A 14,905-nucleotide genomic window follows, 5' to 3' on the forward strand; every position below is an offset into this window, starting at 1 on the left:
ATATATACTATATATATAGTATATATATATAGTATATATATATATATATATATACTGTATACAGTATATAGTGAGAAAGTCGCATAGTCTGGGGTTTAAATAACTGGGCTCTAGAGACAGTCGATTCAGCTAGACGAGAGAGGATTGTCCAGTGGTTTTGTGTCCTGAAAAGCCTGAACCTGTGTTGCTCCAGAGCGGGGTGCTACCCTCATACATATGGACTGTGTTGCAGTGCTTTGTTTTTTTTGTTGTTTTCTGTTTTAGCCAGAAAGGCTGCTTTTATTTTCCCTTCTTGATGGGTTAATGCTTCATAACAATAAACCAATCGAAGATTTAAAGAGCCGGTGTTCCTATTTTTCCACCTCTGTATTCCACCACTTGAGTTGAACTACCACAATATATATACAAAAACAAGCTGCACACATAGAAGTATACTGTAAAAAGCCCACCCACACATATGGCTCATATAAAGGACAAATTGCACATATGCCACTTAAAAATGTATAGGCATAACATGTCTGCTAAACCCAAAATATAGCACATGAGATCTCTAGCTTTCTCATATGCACTTCTTCTCATTTCTAATATTAAGCTGGGTACAGACGGCTGTATAAGATATCGGACCAATCGCAACCACAAATTGCAGATGTGCTGGCTCTATGTGCTGCTTCATGAGGTTGTCCGCATGGATGTGTGCAGGAACTGCATTTATATTGCATGCATTATTTGTCACATCGCCACTCTGTTTCTGTCTTTTTGTTACTTTGTGCCAGGGTTGTCAGTCTGTGCTAGGTTTGTGCTGCAATCACCTGTGTTCATTTTCCTTAATCAGGCTTCTACTTAAGCATGCTAGCTCCTCCACCCAGTGCCAATCGTACACTTGCTGTTCCCTGTGTAATATTGATCCCTCTGTGCTTTGTGCCTGACCCAGCTTGACTTGATTCTTTTCCCGGACTCAGACCCTTTGCTTGTGACCTGACTTCCTTGTACCTGCTCCCTGTAAACTGTTTTGTCTCTCTGGCTTTCCTGACCTCAGCTCTGTATTGGACTTTGTCTTCTGACTTCCCTTTGTCATACTGTGCCATTTCCTGGACCTGACTGCGGATTGTTTGACCTCCCTTTACTTTCAGTAAGTAGTATATATATATATTTATTTACTCGCATAACATTATTCTGGTCAATAAGACTGACCATCGTAGTACATATGCACTGAAACATTGCCTATAATGGGTCCATGTGAGCTATCTGAAGCCAATGTCACCTCAGCTCTATTCCTCCCCAGTGCAGCCTCTTTCTGCTTGACTGACAGTCTCTATGCTGTGTGACTTCATGCAGAGAAGCTGTCGGTCAAGCAGGAGGAGGCAGTGCTGGGTGGGAAATAGAACCAGAGTGACAGAGGCTTCACATCTACAAATAGCTCTTCAGCCTTATTTGCATATCAATTCAAATACTGATTTTTCTCAATGGAGGAATGGACTGCCCAGGTAAAGGTACTGCCATACTTGTCATTGAAAGAGCTACATCCGCATATATGTAAGGAGAAGACCCGGACCAGGCTTACCTGCTCCGTGACGGATCCGGAACTGTCAGGGCTGTCCCCCAGGTTTCACGGGGGAAAGCTTAAGGCCCAGGACCAACCTCTGCACCTAAGAATAGGGGGCGTGGCTAAGACAAAAAAGGGCTACAGTGTGCGGGAAATCAATTAGTTGCCGCAGGAATGGGCAGTGCACAGGAGGTTAGTGTCAGGGCTTCTGCGGAAAAGCCGACTGCCACAGCAGGCCTAAATCAGCACAGGCTAAAAGCTGCTAACAGAGACTGCCAACAACGAAGTACCTGGTCCCCGCTGACATCGCTGACTGTGAGTGACAGGACGCCCAGTCAGGACATAAACGCGCGCACGCACCGATGGAAGAATTGGGACACCCGCTGTGAGTGGTTTCCCTTTGTACCTGAATCGAGTCGCTCGTTGACCCTGTACGTGGAAAGGGGAAAGACTGTGCTCTGCCCGGCTCGTCATTTCCAGACACACCGATTACCGACCGGACCAGAAGGAATCACCATCGCCACCAGGAGCCAAGACATCATCTTTTCCAGGACTACACCGGACCATGATGAATCACTGCCGACGACAGGATCCCGGATGCCATCTTTTCCAGGACCATACCGGACCCCTTATGCGCCACTGCTTTGGCGCCAACGTCCACATTCTGAACTAACCACATTCTGAAGTTGTCGGACTGAGAAGTTTGCTGTTCTTGAACTTCCTACCCTATTCTTCACACCCGTTTCCCCAGAGTTACGTACCCTGTGTTCCTTTATACTGTTTTCCCTGTTTTCTCACTGTGAGGAGTATATCTGTTAAATTAAACCCCACATTAACCCTTATTCTGCCTGCGACCCATTACTGCATCTTGCAACCTGCTCACAGGTGGCGTAGTCGGCAGGATGCAGTCTACTGGTGTGGTGCCCCTGAGGCTCAGTCGCCACAGGGGTACTGCACCTTCTCTTAAGGTGTAGTGCCCCACCATCCAGGTTAGGTGGGAACTCCTTGCCACACTCCAACACCTGCATTCCACACACAGGATAGTTCAGCAGGACCACATTGCAGCTTTAGGCTCGGGGTGTAGCAGAGCACCTTTCGTGGGATCCTGCTTCGTAACACGAGATGTGCTGGGAGGTGGGTGGAGTTAGTATAAAAGAAGGGGAAAGATAGGATTTGAGAGTGCAGTCTAGAGTTCAGTCTGAGGAGTCTGGAGTGAGGCTGACAGGAGGTTAGCCAGGAAGGAAGCCACAACGTGAGGAATGGGGATCCCTGGAAGAGGGGATGGAGGAAGGAGTGCTGCAGCTGCCTCAGTGATCTGAGCCAGCTGGCACGGGAAAGGAAGGAGAAGGAAAGACATAGAACTGTAACCTGCATTTCCATAAGAGAGAGAAAGACAAGTACAGAACGAAGAAGGAGAGAGAACAGAGAGGAGGAGTGGGTTGGATAGGAACCCTGCCTATAGGTTCTCAGTGCAAGGCCGGGGCCCGGTCCCCGAGGTTGTACGGACACTTATAGTTCTACAGCAGACACCGGTGGAGTAGTTGGCTGTAAATGCATTACTCCCATCCAAGACTTGGGACACAACAGCAAACTGATAGACAGCCGGGATTCAGGAGAAAAGAGTCCAAGAAGCAGGCTACAGCTGTCTGTCATACAAGTGAGAGTTGTTAGGAACATCTGATAGGAGGAGATTCAGAGAACCACGGTGCTGGAGCTCTTCACACTACAAGGCGCAATAGAGGAGTTGTTCAGGAAGGCACATGTTGGCTGGGTGCTGGCGGGGAGAGTCCTATCTCGCCCGGAGGTTGGCTGGGCCTTTGCCCCAGAGGACACGGTACTGAAGCAGGCACCTGTGTGCACTACAAACTGTGAGTAAAGCTTTGAAACTGCAAGCTCTGGTGTCCTCCATTCATTCCCGCATTAGCACCGCTACATCTGGGTATCCGCATCTACACCATCCAGTGCCTCTCTTCATCCATTGCACCTACACTGCCCTGGGACTACAGCTCCACCTGTGGGGAGCTACACCATCTTTGCTGCATCACACCATCAGTCCCAGTGGATCTGCAAGCAGCGTTGGCTTACCATCTTACTTGCCAAACACCACGGGTGGCGTCACAAGCTATTACATTAACCACAAACATCACCGTCATTGATATTGGGCACCCAGGGCCATGGACCGTGTCACCGCTGCTGTGACACATCATCCCCCCTGATACCGGCCCGGTACCGAGTACCCCACAGCCCTGGGTGAAGCCAGCGAGGGCACCCCAATTTTGGCATCCCAAACAGGATGACGACACCCGAAAACCATTGGGTTCTGTGCTGAAATTTGTTGGACTTTTTGAAAATGTGCAGAAGACCTGATTTGATAGACTGTAAAATGGACATTAGACATGGCTGCTGGCGCAGAGAAGAAGGGCGTGAAGAGGTAGGAGGTCCTAAGAAAAGACCGCGAAGAGTATTGGGCCTGCCCTGCCAGAATTACTGTGTGACAGATACATGGCCCACCCCCGAGGGGTTCGTATACTGGCTTGGTATGGAGGCGCTGGAAGAAGACGCCGCCCCCGGAAGGAGGGGCAGAAGAAGCCAGTGGCGGGAAAGAGGCCGAGGCAGGAAGAAGAACGCCAGAACGCCATTTTGGAGAGCAAGGGAAGGAGGCCTGCAGAGCGCGGGGAAGTGCGTACCCCCGGCGCCATGGCTGACGGCTCCAACCCTGACTCGGGAATGAACCACCAACAATTGGAAGAAGAAATAGTCGAGCTGACCACCCGTCTGCAGCTGAGGCAGGAGGCCTTGGAGAAGCTGAGACGGCAGCGCGCCCTGGCAGGGCCTACACCAGCGGTACCCGTTCCACCGGTATCTGCTACCGCTGCACCAGACTGTCCTCCGACAGCGCTGATATTCACTTCCACGCTGTCCATGCAGCTGAGTGCCGCTTGCCCGAAGAAGTTAACGGAGGACCCGGGAGTTGAGACCGTGCTCCCGCCCGGACATGTCGCGGCCGCGCAGGTCCGTACGGAAACCCATGTGGATCCGGAGCCGCCATCTGCTTCACCACTGCCAGCACCCGGACCCGCCATTCCGGTGGAGGTCCCCACAACGCCCCACCGCCTCTGGCCTGTACTGGAACCGGAGCACCGCCAGGAGGTCCCAGGTAGGACTGCAGTCCCTTCGCATGGGAAGGCCCTGGGGTGCACGCCCGTAGTGGCGGCCGGACAGGTCGTGTTGGACCTCATTTGGGACCGGGATGCTAGTCCCAAGGGGGAGACATCTGAACCCCTTACGGTGGTACCGCGGGCCCCAGTGGGTGAGAGCAGGTCCCGGGAGGAGAAAGAAGAGACCGAGGCCCGTTGTCGGACTATCCTACGGCAGCTGGCAGCTGAATATAGGGAGAGGGAGCACAGGAAGAGGTCGGTGCTGGACCCAGATTTAAACCAAAAAGTGCAAGCCCGTGCTGGTCAACTTGGTCCCCGGGATGCAGCTGGTTGGGGACAGGTCCTGAATGTGAATCAGGAGAGGGGTTTTGGATTTATAGCAGACCCCAAAAGGATCAGCGACCTGTTCTTTAACCGGCGGGACGTGGAGCCCCATCTGAGGAGGGGGCACCCTGACAGGAACCTGCAGCCCGGGGAGTATGTGACATTCACCCGGCATGAAGGACTAAGGGGGTGGAATGCCCTGAATATCCGCCGTATTCCTGAAGAATTTATTGAATGGTACAAGCCGAAGCGACCAGTTGCTGCCCCTCTACCCACGGCTACCATCCAGGCCGTTCCTGTACCGGTTCCTGAGAAACCAGCTGCCCCAGTACCAACACCTACCCGGCAGCCTAAGTTGAAATTTGCCAACTTGACACCATGGGAAAGAGAGTACCTGTAGATTGCCAACGAATACCTAGAGTCTGGTAGCAGTCTCAGTTCGGTTTCCAGAACCCCAGGAGGGGACCACCATTAGAAAATTTCCCTTTTCAAATCTCGTTACCCAGGAGGGTTTGTTGCACCAGTTGTGCCTTTTTCTACTTTTGTTCATTATGTTGCCTAGTTTTTGATTGGCAGTGTTATTTTTGAAATGGAACTAAGGAGATCATGAACGCTGAGTGATCCAAAACTTTATTGTAAATAGTTTGCATCTCTTTAGGTGCCCTTTCTTGGTTTTACATATATAGACACTTTGCGAAGATGATGTTTTTGCATGGACACTTTTCGAAGAATGATGTCTACCTCAAAGGACACTGCAAGGAATCCCGGCTGGGAGCGGTGTCCAGCACGTACAAGAATCTTTGCAATGTTTTATCGAAAAAGTATTTGAAAATGTGTTTTATGAGAATGTTGATAATTGAGAAATAGCTTTTATATAATGAGAATTAGGAATGTCTGATACAGAAGTGAGCAATGGGAATAAAGAATTGATAGAGACAGGTGACAGACCCGGTATTTGAGGTCAGTGTCTTACGTCTAGTAGAATAAGGGAAAAATGAGAGTAAACTGACAGAATAAGAGAAGGTAAAAAAAAATGTGTTACAGAGAATTGCACTTTGAAAGTTAGAATTGTACTTAGAATTGAGGAATAATTGCACTGTTTGACTTAGAGTTTTAGATAGGATTGTTGGTAACGTTCAAGAAGAGTACCTCCTATATTAGGAAGCTTAGAATAAGAAAAGTTTATTATGCATTACAAAATTTGTGTATGTTTCCTTGCTGTTTACTTTGTTTACCTTGCAGCCCGCGGACCTGCTGTGTTTAACGGGGGGGTATGTGGCGCCCCTGAGGCTCAGTCGCCACAGAAGTACTGCACCTTCTCCTGTGTAGTGCCTCACCATCCAGGTAAGGTGGGAACTCCTTGCCACACTCCAACACCTGCATCCCACACACAGGATAGTTCAGCAGGACCACATTGCAGCTTTAGGCTCGGGGTGTAGCAGAGCACCTTTCGTGGGATCCTGCTTCGTAACACGAGATGTGCTGGGAGGTGGGTGGAGTTAGTATAAAAGAAGGGGAAAGATAGGATTTGAGAGTGCAGTCTAGAGTTCAGTCTGAGTTGAGACTGGAGTGAGGATGACAGGAGGTTAGCCAGGAAGGAAGCCACTCTGTGAGGAGTGGGGATCCCTGGAAGAGGGGATGGAGGAAGGAGTGCTGCAGCTGCCTCAGTGATCTGAGCCAGCTGGCACGGGAAAGGAAGGAGAAGGAAAGACATAGAACTGTAACCTACATTTCCATAAGAGAGAGAAAGACAAGTACGGAACGAAGAAGGAGAGAGAACAGAGAGGAGGAGTGGGTTGAATAGGAACCCTGCCTATAGGTTCTCAGCGCAAGGCCGGGGCCCGGTCCCCGAGGTTGTACGGACACTTATGGTTCTACAGCAGACACCGGTGGAGTAGTTGGCTGTAAATGCATTACTCCCATCCAAGACTTGGGACACAACAGCAAACTGATAGAGAGCCGGGATTCAGGAGAAGAGAGTCCAAGAAGCAGGCTACAGCTGTCTGTCATACAAGTGAGAGTTGTTAGGAACATCTGATAGGAGGAACTTCAGAGAACCACGGTGCTGGAGCTCTTCACACTACAAGGCGCAATAGAGGATTATTTCAGGAAGGCACATGTTGGCGGGGTGCTGGCGGGGAGAGTCCTATCTCGCCTGGAGGTTGGCTGGGCCTCTGCCCTGGAGGACACGGTACTGAAGCAGGCACCTGTGTGCACTACGAACTGTGAGTAAAGCTTTGAAACTGCAAGCTCTGGTGTCCTCCATTCATTCCCGCATTAGCACCGCTACATCTGGGTATCTGCATCTACACCATCCAGTGCCTCTCTTCATCCATTGCACCTACACTGCCCTGGGACTACAGCTCCACCTGTGGGGAGCTACACCATATTTGCTGCATCACACCATCAGTCCCAGTGGATCTGCAAGCAGCGTTGGCTTACCATCTTACTTGCCAAACACCACGGGTGGCGTCACGAACTATTACATTAACCACAAACATCACTGCCATTGATATTTGTTGCCCAGGGCCACGGACCGGGTCACCGCTGCTGTGACACATCATTCCCCCTGACACCATCCCGGTACCGAGTACCCCACAGCCCTGGGTGAAGCCAGCGAGGGTGCCCCACTGGCACGAAGGGGGCAGACCAAGCTTCTGGGGAGAGCTCTAGGTCCAGCATTTCTCTGGGGGTAATGCTAAACAACCTACCTAAATTTAATGGGAGTAACACCATGTTGTGAAGCAGGACTGACCGTATTAAAGGGATGATGAGAATACACTCTATGATACCCACCCTACAGGTGGAGATCACCATGATGGCACTGGAAGGGAAGGCGAAGGATTTAGTGATGCTACGGCCCCCTAGACAGCGGGATATGCTTGACAAGGTGTTATGTATACTGGAGGAAACATTTGTGGCCCCACAGATGTAGGAGACTGTTTAGCCGGTTTGGGGACGTCTAGGATTCATGAAGAGAACGACTTGCTTAAGCAATCATTCGCTCCTTCCCGTCCTGAACCTGCAACAACACAGCTTCTAGGCCATGGAAGCTTCCATCAGTATGCAGAATGAAGGGCCAAGAGAAGTCAGCATAGGCCAGGACGGGTGCTTTTGTTAAAGCCACTTACAAGGCTTGAAATGCTTTCTCCTGCTGTTCTCACCACTGGATTTACCGGTTTTTGGCTAGAGACGGAACTCCTCTCAGCAGCTCTAATAATGAAAGTTTCTGCATTTTTCCCACGCTCACTAGTTCACCTCAGGTTAGCCAGTGACGTCAGTGAGGCTGTGCGGAGTCCCCTGGCTGACCTGAGGTGAACTAATGCGCATGGGAAAAAATGCAGAAACTTTCCCACGCTCATTAGTTCATCTCCAGGCAGCCAGGGAGGCTGCGCAGAGAAGAAATAATTAATTCTGGCTGTGGTTTACATGGGGCTGGTCGCATTAACACCGGTCCCTGTGTAAACCACTTAACCCCTTCTGATGGATTGCATCGGGGGATGTGACTGAGCAGCGGAGAGGTAAGGAAATGGCTGCTTTTTTGTTTCATTTTTGTTACAGGTCGATGGCTTTTATTTGGATTAGCAGAGAAATAAATATGGTCAAAAACTAGGTGTCTTTATTTCATTAAAATAATTTTTCATTAATGTCTGTGTGTTTTTTTAACCCTTTAATAGTCTAGGGTTAATAATGGATAGGGGGCTTATTGACACCTCTCAATTATTAATCGGCTTAATGTCACCTTCCAATTGCAAGGTGACATTAACCCATTAATATTAACCCATTAGCAACCGCTACAGAGCAATGGGAATAGAGAGGATAAGTGCCAGAAAAGGCGCATCTTATAGATGCGCCTTTTTGGGGGTGTCTGGGGGCAGATTTTTGTAGCTGGGGGGGGGGACAATGGTCCCTGTCATGGCTATTAAAATCTGTCCTCACTCTCCTGCTTTACCTCTCTGGTTGCAATTTTACCGCGGGAGCCCATGCATTTTTTTTACAATGAATTAACCCCTTAAGTTAACACCTAGACATCCCAAATTTTACACACATACCCTACTTTAATTATTCATCAGGGAAATATAACAAAATACATGAAATGAAATGTTTTACTGTATGTAAACCATGTGTCATTTCATGTCGGGTTTGGGATTGATTTTACAGAAGCCGGCAATTGATTTAGCGGCTATTCTGCTATGTAGAACTCTATGAAATATAAATCTAATATATAAAGCTCAAGTGTGTGTATGCATGTGTGTATGTCCGGGATTGGCATCCGCACCGTTGCAGCTACAGCCACCAAATTTGGCACAGTCACACGTCTGGACCCCGAGAGCGTCCTAGGTTATGTTGTGAGGCGAAATTGAGGCGAGGTGAGGCGTTCCAATTCACCAAACAATTTTGCCCCTATCTACATAATGGGGAAAAAGTGTGTGTGTATCAAGCCCCTCCCCTCATTATGATGTCATAATGGTTGCCATGGCAACGCTGATGTCATCATAGGTTGCAAGCCTCGCCGCTCATTATGATGTCATAATGGTTGACTATGGGATGGAGGATGTGTGATGGGTATATGGGCACTGGACTATGGGATGGAGGATATGTATGACGGGTATATGGGCATGGGACTATGGGATGGCGGATATGTATGATGGGTATATGGGCACGGGACTATGGGATGGAGGATATGTATGATGGGTATATGGGCATGGGACTATGAGGCGAAGGATGTGTGATGGGTATATGGGCACTCGACTATGGGATGGCGAATATGTATGATGGGTATATGGGCATGGGACTATGAGATGGAGGATGTGTGATGGGTATATGGGCATGGGACTATGGGATGGAGGATGTGTGATGGGTATGGGTCGCCCTCCCAGGGCCGTGGGGTACTCGGTACCGGGCCGGTATCAGTGGGATGTATCACAGCAACAGTTACCTGGACCGTGGCCCTGGGCGCCCAAGTACTGGGGAAATTGTGAATGGTAGAATGTAGTTAGATGGAATAGTTCGTGCCGCCACCTGTGGTGTTCGGCAAGTGAGATGCTAGGCCGACGCTGCTTGCAGATCCTCTGGGGCTGGTGATGGGTTGCAGCCAAGATGGTGAAGCTCCCCACAGGTGGAGCTGTAGCCCCAGGGCAGTGTGGATGTAGGGGAAGAGGAGAGGCACAGGCGGTGTAGAAGCTGGTACCCAGATGTAGCGGTGCTGGGTGTGTTGGCGCAAGAATCAATGGAGGACACCAGTGCTTGTAGTTCCAAAGCTTTACTCACAGTCTGTAGTACACACAGGTGCCTGCCTCTGTGCCGTGTCCTCCGGGTCAGGGACTCAGCCAACCTCCAGGCAAGAAGGAATGCTCCCTTCCCACGCTCTGCCGACATGTGCCTTTCTGAACGTCTCCTCTTATAGCGCCTTTTAGTGTGAAGATCTCCTAGTACTGAGTTACACTGGAGTTCCTCCTATCAGATGTTCCGAAGAACTCTACTTGTACGGCAGACAGCTGTAGCCTGCTTCGGGGACTCCTTACTCCTGAGTCCCGGCTCTCTTTCCGTGTTGCTGTTGTGCCCCCAAGTCTTAGATGGGAGTAGTGCATTTACATTCCACTACTCCACCGGTGTCTGCTGCAGAACCATTAGTGTCCATGCAACCTCGGGGACCGGGCCCTGGCATTGCGCTTAGAACTTCTGGGCAGGGTTCAGGGTTGAAATAGGACCGTGAAGAAGGCACATAGTGCTGAAACATGTAGTCCCTTGCTGGAATGTTACCAATTGATTGGAGTTCCTCATATATTTTTTATATGATTTAATGGATAAATAAAGAAGAAGATTTTATAATTCTGGTGAACTTTCATCTTTTTGCTGGATCCCAATTCTCTTATATTTCTATTTGTTGGGGCATACTCCCTGCCTGGATCCATGCAGAATATAAGGTGAACACCGACTATTGCATTAAGAGGAACTCCTTTATGGTGAGCTGGCTATATGTTTTTGACATATATATATATATATGTATTCTATGTGACTATATCTATTCTTTCGTTTCTTTATTAAACCTGTCAGTGTGATTTTACGGTCTCGCAAAATGAATTGCCGGCTTTTGTTAAAGGACACCGGGTGCGTATTTCTCGCAAGTCACACGTCTGGTCTGTGTGTAATCCATATTTTTTGCGCTTCCATAGACTTGCATTGGAGTATTTCAGCCGGAATACGCTGACGCGATTGTCTCGGCCCGTAAAATACGGCCGAGAAATATACGGCTGATGGGAGCTGCCCCATAGATTAACATTGGTCCGAGTGCAATGTGTTGTTTTAACGCCTCTCACTCGTCCATATTTCTCTTTACTGTGACCCTGGCCTTACTCTGCCTCCGACCCGTTACTGCATCTTGCAACCTGCTCACATATGTATAGCTCGGGGTCTAATATCTTGTAGACAGATTCCCTTTAAGATTGGGATAGAAAGAAAGGGTCTGAGGATAGCAAGTTAATGGGGTTTTGGTCCATCCATTCACACAGACCTTTACTCTGTGGATAATATGCAGTTTTCCACACTTTCGTACAGCCATGGTGGGTACACAGCTCTTGGAATAATTCAGATTTGACAGGGTTTTTTTGGGAGATTTATATGGCTGTATAAAACTCTGCCAAAAGATTTTGTCTCTTGTTTTCTCGGTAAGGTCTTTGACTGGCACTACCACAGCAAATCTTATTTAGTGGTCAATGATCATCTGGGTATAGGAGACTCCACTCGTGACAGGCTACAGTTTCACATGCTCCAACTCTAATAGCTTGTGACTATTGGGTGCAATGATGCTTTTTGTTCAGAACTTTCTCCACATTTCAACTTACAATTGGCATATTTACTGCACCATTTTTCTATATCACCTCTCATCCTGAGCCAATAGAACCTCATTCAAATATTTCAAACAAGGAGAGTTTTTCCAGCGAGCGTTGGAGGAACAGTAATATTGTGACAAAAAATTCACCCCCACCCCCCCAAAACAATATGGGACCTTTTTCATTCATTAAATATTAAGAAGTTTTTTGCAAAAATGTCTATAACTGTTCCTCCAACACTCGCTGGAAAAACTCTCCTTGTTTGGATACAGCTGTGCTTGGTTTGGACCGAACTACATCCGTGCTGGAGCATCTTAAATGGCCGTCACAGTGGTGAGCTGAAATTTAATAATTTTTTCATTCAAATGTTGGCCTCAGTCTTGTGGCTACCAAAACGACTGGATCAGTCATGATAGACAAAATGCCAACGTTGTCTTAGGTGCCTAGGTATGACACTCTGGAGTACTCACTAATGGGTAGCTGGGTCAAAGATCTTTGAACCATTAAAGTAATTTTCAATCAATAGCCATTAGTCTCTCTACCACCTCGATGTTCATATAGCTGCCCAGAATTTCTAGGGAGTCCAGTTCTTGTGTCCAAGAAGAAGAGTACTCTCCTCTTAGGTTATCCTGCTGAGGTGGATTCATGAAGTTACAGGATAGACTGGACACATGGACCTAGGGCATTGGGACAGATGACGGGAGGGCACATAAAGGAGTGATGACTTGGATTCACTGGATCAATGAGACCAGACAAAGCGATAATTGGTAAGACCAGTGCAGTATACAGATGAAGGCAGAGGAGCCACCGGTGTAATTGCAACAATGAATGCGCAGTATGAATAGGGTCCAATAATGACTTAATGCAACCGATGGTGATAACTCATCAAGTCACTGCCTTCTGCCAAAATTTTTTTCAATTCTGTTTGGGTATCAAAGGCAGTGCTTAATCTTTCGATAATTTGCTCAACAGTTCTTTTCTCAAAATGGGTCCGGCCAGGACTTCAATTCCAAATGGGCTGCCCCTCAATTGCCCGATTAATATTCCTGCTTTCTGTTCCATCTACCAGTCTAAATAGTTCTGGATAAATCTATCTGGATCAATATCAATATATATATGTGAACAAATATCTGGGCACAGTCTAAACATGGTCTGCATCTTTACTCTAAAATCTCTTAGTTCATGATATCCTCTATGTATCACAATGCAATCAAGTTAAATGCACCATCTTTCTCCTTTGCCCACAAACAATAAAACAAAGGCCAGCAATTGGGCACTCACTTTATAATGGAGACCCTCAGGAGTGAGTGCACAGCAACAATAACGATAATAACAATAGCAGCAATCCTATATCACAGTGCGGTCCGATTCCCATACACAGCCGCCGCTCAGATACAGATCATAACGATCGTTCTTAGGAAAGGCTGGGACTTACGGTCACACATGTTGCAGACGGAAGCATAAGGGTGGCATAGCCCGGTGGAATGTGATGGGGTGGAGTGGATGTGAGCTCATATAATTATAAGGCACGAAAAATTTTGCCACTGCAGTGAGCTGAGAGAGACCATCACACAGCTGTATAGTCAGTTCGAGCAACTACTTACCGATACGTTCTCAGCCCGATAGAAAAAAAAGTCCTGGCTAACCCCTTTAACTCTTAACTATAACCTCAATGCAGAACATGCATGCAGCACTGTGCAGATAGGAACCGTTTCTATAGTCTATCATGCTTATGTGCATTACCTGCAATGGCAGACATTATTATAATGCAAACTGGAGAGGTAGCGAATAGCTCTGCTATATTTGAAAACCATATACACAGTGTCAGACTGGGGTGCCAAGGGCCCACCAGTGACTGACTTTGGGGACCCACTTTTCACATACATACAAATATTACACTACCCTTGTTCACAAATGTATCTATATTGCTATATAATAATAAACTGGGTAATTTGGTTAATGAATGCGGAAATACTGCTTTTTTCTGTACAAAGTGAATCAAGTGAATTATGCCAAGTACTGCCCATGGGCCAGTCTGAGCCTGTATATACATAACAATATTGGGGCATGATACAGCGGTGTCTAAAATTAAACTGTTGCAAACAGAGCTAACTCTGATCACAGCAATCACTCTCAGTTGCCAGCTGTATAACCCTAAGCTGTATGGAGTCTGCGACGCCAGTGGGACAGTCTCAGTTTAGGGGAGCTGTCTTTGGAGCTCAGGGCTGTGTCACGATTTTCACTCACTGTGCGGTGAAGTCTCCGATGTCAGCTCTGCTGCGTGTGATGTCTTGTCACCTGTCATACAGAGAAGACCGATGTGTTACTGATAAATAGTTTCTCCTCTGAGGGAGGAGCCGGCTTCTCTGTGCTCTGTATACACACATGTACTTACATTCATTTAATTAACTCATTATTGTCTTTTCTTGAAGTCTGGTCTTCCTGGGATTCAAACACCCAACCTGTAGCATTGGAGGAAGCAGCAAGACTTAAGATCCACAGGCTGCAATGGCAAGTATAGGACAGTTTTCTGTACTTGAATGTGTAGTATATAGTCCCATCTTCTACAGGCAGATTCTACTGGTACACAGAAATACACCTCCCTATACCAAAAACATTTCTATGTACAGAAGCTATAGAGTTAAATAAAAGTCACAGATTTTTTTTTTCTTCCTGTAAAATTGCTAAAAAATAATGAAAAACAATCGCAAGAATTACATTTTGAATGCATTTTTAAAAAAATAAATATCATAATATCAGCAAATAGTAGATGTATTCCTGTAATCGTAACAACCCATTTAATATAGCGGACAGTGATTACTTACAGTCATTGGGGAATGGTGTAAAAGATGGCATGTTTGATTTTTCTCTTCATTACAGCCATAAAAATGTTAACATATAATGCTGAGGCTTCATCATATATAGTGTAAATGCAGTATTCGCTTGTTTTTTTTGCTGTGCTTTCTCTATGACTTTTTTCATATTCTTGGTGCGCAATTGGTGCAGATATGAAACAGTGAGTTTAATATTTTTTTTAAAAGAAAATG

The 14,905-nt window shown here is 47.2% G+C and overlaps 1 protein-coding gene across 1 annotated transcript in view; it reads right to left on the bottom strand.

The window, feature by feature from the left end:
* The window catches only part of LOC141097549 (acyl-coenzyme A amino acid N-acyltransferase 1-like), a 75,641-nt gene extending 61,369 nt beyond the window's left edge, over positions 1-14,272 (bottom strand). The window contains exons 1-2 of the mRNA XM_073584773.1: positions 14,254-14,272; positions 14,106-14,156 (exon numbers count right to left, since the gene is read on the bottom strand). The gene's annotated coding sequence lies outside the window, so the exon portion shown is untranslated. The remainder of the gene's footprint in view (positions 1-14,105; positions 14,157-14,253) is intronic.
* Between the last annotated feature and the right edge of the window lie 633 nt (positions 14,273-14,905).

This window comes from Dendrobates tinctorius, unplaced genomic scaffold (assembly GCF_039654945.1).
Source record: "Dendrobates tinctorius isolate UK_male_01 unplaced genomic scaffold, ASM3965494v1 ptg000085l, whole genome shotgun sequence".
In the NCBI taxonomy this organism is placed as follows: Eukaryota; Metazoa; Chordata; class Amphibia; order Anura; family Dendrobatidae; genus Dendrobates; species Dendrobates tinctorius.